Below are 6,347 nucleotides of genomic sequence, written 5' to 3'. Positions count from 1 at the left end.
GTTTTTTTTTTTTTTTTAATTACCGTTTCAATCTCTTCTTTTGTTATGAGTCTGTTCAGATTTTCTACATCACTTTGTGTTAGTTTGGGTAGGTAGTGTGTTCCTAGGAATTTATCCATTTCCTCTAGGTTTTCAAATTTGTTGGAGTATAGTTTTTCATAATACTCTGTTATGATCCTTTTTATTTCAGTTGGGTCTGTTGTAATGACCATCATTTCACTTCTTATTCGGGTTATTTGCATCCTCTCTTGTTTTTCTTTTGTCAGTCTGGCCACTGGTTTGTCGATTTTGTTGATCCTTTCAAAGAACCAACTTTTGGTTTTGTTGATTCTTTCTATTGTTTTTCTATTCTCTATTTCATTTATTTCTGCTCTGATCTTTATTATTTCCTTTCTTCTAGTGGTTGTGGACTTTTTTGCTGTTGTCTTTGTATTTGTCTGAGTTGTGTAGTTAATGTTTTGATTTGTCCCTTTCTTCTTTTTTGACATGTGAATCTATCGCTATTAATTGTCCTCTGAGGACTGCCTTTGCTGTGTCCCAAAGGTTTTGGTATGATATGTTTTCATTTTCATTTGATTCTAGGAATTTTCTGATTCCATTTCTGATTTCTTCTATTACTCAGTGGTTTGTAAGCAGGGTGTTATTCAGTTTCCATGTAATTGATTTTTTTTTTCTTGTTCTTCCTGTTGTTAATTTCTACCTTGATGGTGTTGTGGTCAGAGAAGATACTTTGTATTATCTCAGTGTTTTGGATCTTGCTGAGGATTGCTCTGTGGCCTAAGATGTGGTCCATTTTGGAGAACTTTCCATGTGCATTGGAAAAGAATGTGTACTTTGCTGCTGTTGGGTATAGTGTTCTGTATATGTCTGACGTCAAGTTGGCTGATTGTGCCCTTTAGGTCCTCTGTATCTTTGTTGAGTTTCTTTCTAGATGTTCTGTCCTTTACTGAGAGTGGTATGTTGAAGTCTCGTACTATTATTGTGGAACTGTCAGTTTCTCTTTTCAGTGTTGTTAGAGTTTGTTTTACGTATTTTAGAGCTCTGTCATTGGGTGCGTAGATATTTATTATGGTTACATCTTCATAATGGATCATCCCCTTAATTATTATACAGTGCCCTTCTTTGTCTTTTATGGTGGATTTTGTTTTAAAGTCTGTTTTATCTGAGATTAGTATTGCCACTCCTTTGAGCAGCATTTCTGTGCTAAGTTTGTTAAACAAATATTGCCTCTAATAGACATGACAAAAAATAAAATACTAAGGAAAATTACTCATTTGAAGGACATTTTAAATACTATTTATTTTTTTGAAAAATATTTTAAAACTAAAATGAAATACATTTCAAACTCTGAAACTTTTGCCCTAAGATAATCTTTAAACCTTAAAGCAAAAATATCCCCTGAATACTTCTTAAAAACAAAAATATAGTTTAGTTTAACTAGTAAAAAATGTCTGCCCTGAGCATTATGCTCTTTTAAGATCTGTCTATATGGGATCAAACTGACAACAGCAACTCATAAGATTAGATAGGAACCTTAGAGGGCAGTGAGTTTATGTTAATGGGGGAGGAACAATTCAGAAAAAGAAGGTAAGAATGGTTGCACACCTGGAAGAATTAGTCAGTGCCACTGAATTTACATGTAGAAACTTGTATTGGTGATATTTTTCCTGTGCATATTCTCAGCAACAACAAAATAAATTATTTTTAAAAATCCCAAATTTCCAAAATAATAAAAATACATGCTCATAAAAAATGGAACTAATACAAAAGAATATCGAAGAAAAAATGAAAGTTCTTGTACCTAATCTCAAAATTGTGAAAATCTTACCTTTCTTTGAAAGCGATCACTTATTTGGATTATAATCTTAAATGCCTTTTCAGTACAGCAAGAATGTATGTATATGTTCTGTAGTAGTGCTGTCCAGTAGAACTTCTGCAACAATGAAGATGTTCTATATCTGTGCTGTTCAATATGGTAACCACTCACATTAGCTACTGAGCACTTGAGATGTGGCTAATGTGAAGAACTGATATTTATTTTAAATTTTATTTAGCTTTAATTAATTTAAAGAGCCCTGGTGGTGCAGTGGTTAAGGTGAGCAACTGCTAACCAAAAGATCGGTGGTTCAAAACCACCCAGTGGCTCTGAGGGAGAAAGATGTGGCAGTCTGCTTCCGTAGAGATTTACAGCCGCCTTGGAAACCCTATGGGGTTGCTGTGAGTTAGAATCGACTCGATGGCAGTGGATTTGGGGTTAATTAATTTTAAATAACCACATGTGACTAGTGGCTACCCTACTGGACAGTGCAGTTCTTTTTTGTTTGTTTTATTGTGCTTTAGGTGAAAGGTTGCAGAGCAAATTAGTTTCTCAATTCAAAAATTTATACACAAATTGTTTTGTGACATTGGTTGCAATCTTCACATTGTGTCAGACTCTCCCCCTTTGCCTTTCCACCCCAAGTTCTCTGTGTCCATTCATCCAGTCTTTCTGTCCCTTCCTGCCTTCTCGTTTTTGCTTTTGGGCAGGTGTTGCCCATTTGGTCTTGTATACTTGATTGAACTAAGAAGCATGTCCCTCACATGCGTTATTGTTTGTTTTATAGGCTTGTCTAATCTTTGGCTGAAAAGTGGACTTGTGGAGTGGCTTCAGTTCTGAGTTAGTAGGGTGTCCAGGGACCATAGTCTTGGAAGTTCCTCTAGTCTCTGTCAGATCAGTAAGTCTGGTCTTTTTGTGTGTGTGTGTGAATTTGAATTTTGTTCTACGTTTTTCTCCTGCTCTGTCCAGAACTCTCTATTGTGATCCCTGTCAGAGAGGTAGGTGGTAGTAGCTGGGCACCATCTAGTTCTGGGCTCAGGCTGGTGGAAGCTGAGGTTCATGTGGTCCATTAGTCCTTTGGACTAATATTTTCCTTCTGTCTTTGGTTTTCTTCATTCTCCTTTGCTCCAGATGGGATGGACAGTACAGTTCTATAGGTATATATCAGTTATATGTATGTGCTTGTGTATACAATGGAAATTTACACACACTATGATATTTTTTAATCAAAATAAGTTGATTATATAGGTACACAATAGAAATTGTAGGTATTTTTTGCATTCTTTGAACTTCCTTACTTCTAGCACAACAAAACATCCAGGCTCCTCATGTTCTATTCCTGTCCTAGCCCTTTAATCAGCATTTTCTCCCTTTTCATGAAACTCTGGTCCCTTTTCATGAAAAATGATATTTCGGAATCAAGATTTAGGCCCTAAGCGTGTTCATTGCTATTGGTGTACACTGTTTCCAGGTTTTATCAGGAGACAGAACTAGGAAATATTGTTAGCTGCCGTCAAGTCGTCCCCCAACTCATGGCAATCCCATGTACAACAGAACAAAACGCTGCACAGTCCTGCGCCATCTTTATGATCAGTTTAAGATCAGACCAGTGTGATTCATGGGGTTTTCACTGGCTGATTTTTGGAAGTAGATCACCAGGCCTTTCTTTCCAGTCTGTATGTACATATGTATACAACACGTGTATACGTATAGTGTAAACAAACAACAACAACAAAAAAAAAGATAGTTGCCATGCAGTTAACTCCGATTCATGGCAATCTAATGTTTTGCAGAGTAGAACTCTGCTCCATGGAGTTTTCAAGGCTGTGACTTTTCAGAAGTAGATCTCCAGGCCTTTCTTCCAAGATAACTCTTGGTTGTTTTGAACTGTCTTTTTTTGAGTAGTCGAGTGTCTAACCATTTGCACCATCCAGGGACCCATACATATATATGAGTATTATGCACACTCATATACACATTTACATCTATATTTATTTCTATACCTACGTATATTGAAACTACAAGTTCACACTAATACCTCCAATTCCAACCAAATCTGCCAGTTTTTTGCCCTTCCATATCTGCAACTCCCTTTTCCAACAGTGAAAAGCCTGGCTTCCATTATCCTTAATATATTTACTTGTTTGACAAGTCCTCTGTATCTAAGCCATCTTCCACCATCAGTGCTGCCCTCTTCCCTCCATGGATGCCCTTCTTGCCTCACTTGGGCTCCGAATCCATACAGTATGTGGACACCCTCCTCACCCAGATTGGGTTTCCACACCACATACCAGGCTACCCTCCGTAGGTGCACCCCTCTTTCTACTTGGGCCACTGTAGTCTGTTCTAGGACATCCTGGCTCCCCTCAACTTTTTTTCAGATGGCTTCCTCTCTCAACGCCACCTAACGGCTTCAGGACTGAATTGTGGGGGGAAGAAAAGAAGAGAAAGAGAGACAAGGGAAGGAAGAGGAAAGAGAAGTCATTTGATTTTTTTTAACTTGATTCGTAACATCTTTCCCAGTATTGATAGCTAAATTATTTAAAGACAAATCTTTCCGATTTTATTTAGAGATGCATTCAATGGTAGAGGATATGCTGTACCACTCAGACACCCCCCTTCAAAACGGAGGTTCCTGTTTCCCCAGCTGCTGGGGGTGCAGTTGGCTGACAGCCTCCAGCAGTCAGACTTCTTGGGGTTTGTCATCAGCTAAAGAAAGCCACTTTGTTCAAAGTCAGTCCCTTCCTGGAGTCATCCCACATCTAATGACTGGCCAATGAGGGGAATGTAAATGTCCCGCTTCCAACTCAGGACAACTCTAAAGTGCCATTGCAGCTTCAGAGGTCACTGTGGGCCAGCTGAGGCCTTGCTGTGACTGTACTACAGCCAATTCTCCCTCTGCACTGTCCCACTTACTTCCTTCCCTTCCTCTGCCTGTTCCCAAGCGTTGGTCCTGGGAGTACTCTGCCTTAATCTTCCTACCTAATAATCCCCATCTTAAACTCTCTCTTCCAAGGAACCCAACCTGCAACAGTTAGCACCAAAAGTGGTCTGAGAACATGTGACCTCAGGCAGTGAGGACTAGCACATGGTAGCAATGCAATTGTTAAATCTTCCTCCAGTGTTAAACCAGGGTGGTAGACTGCTGGGAAGAAATGTACTCTCCCGGGCATTTGAGGGACATGGGTGAAAGGGTAATTATGAGGACAGCAGAATAAGACAGCTAACTGCTGGAAGCAACTGAGGATTTGAAGAAAGGCAATGAAAGGTGATTAATCATCAGTTAAAAACTAAGTGTGATATGGGAACTCCCTGTACTATCTTTGCAATTCTTCTTTTCTTTTTTTTTAGGTTTAGAACATATTTTTTGTATTGTACTTTAGATGAAGGTTTACAGAGCAAACTAGTTTCTCATTAAACAATTAATACACATATTGTTTTGTGACATTGGTTGCCAAGCCCACAACAAGTCAACACTCTCCCCTTCTCAACTTTGGGTTCCCCATTACCAGCTTTCCTGTCCCCTCCTGCCTTCTCATCCTTGCCCCTGGGCTGGTGTGCCCATTTAGTCTCATTTTGTTTTACGGGCCTGTCTAACCTTTGGCTGAAGGGTGAACCTCAGGAGTGCCTTCAGTACTGAGCTGAGACAGTGTCCAGGGGCCATACTCTCTGGATTTCTCCAGTCTCTGTCAGGCCAGTTAAGTCCGGTTTTGTGTGTGTGTGTGAGTTAGAATTTTGTTCTGCGTTTTTTTCCAGCTCTGTCTGGGACCCTCTGTTGTGATCCCTGTCAGAGCGGTCCATGGTAGTAACCGGGCACCATCTAGTATCTTTGCAATTTTTCTGCAAACTATTCTAAAAACTAAAGCTTTAAAAAAAAAAAGAAATTAAATATGAAAGCCATCAGGCCTCCTTGGCTGCATGTAAAGACACTCTCCTCACCGGCAGCTGTTACTCTTCTAAGTGTGGTTTTTTCCATCCCTGTCAGAACAGTTTGCATCCATTTTGAATAGAGAACATTATACATTTACATTTTTGCCCCAGGGTTCTGTTAACACTCATGTCTGTCATAGTATAGTTCAAAGACACCTAGACCATTCGTTCAGTCAACAGAAAATCATATTGGTCAACTGTATCAACGACAAAGGAGCCCTGGTAGTGCAGTTAACGTGCTCAGCTGCTAACCTAGAGATCAGTAGTTCAAACCCACCAGCCGCTCCATGGGAGAAAGATGTGGCAGTCTGCTTCTTTAAAAATTACAGCCCAGGAAACCCTATGGGGCATTTCGACTCTGTCCTAGAGGGTCGCTATGAGTTGAAATTGACTTGACAGCGACAGGTTTTTATACCAATGACATCATGCTAATTAGACTGGATGAGAAGAAATGGCTAGCACATTGGAGGACTTCATAAGACATACGAGCTTCAGAGGTGGGAGATAAATCCCATGAAGATTCAGTGGTCTAGGACATATGATTAAAGTTGCACCATGAAGAAGGAAGCACAGTGTGTGACGTTGCTGTTGTTGTCAGGTG

The sequence above is a fragment of the Trichechus manatus genome, unplaced genomic scaffold, assembly GCF_000243295.1.
Source record: "Trichechus manatus latirostris isolate Lorelei unplaced genomic scaffold, TriManLat1.0 scaffold00301, whole genome shotgun sequence".
Lineage (NCBI taxonomy): Eukaryota > Metazoa > Chordata > Mammalia > Sirenia > Trichechidae > Trichechus > Trichechus manatus.
The sequence above is the reverse complement of the archived record's forward strand: the minus strand, read 5'-3'. Positions refer to the sequence as shown.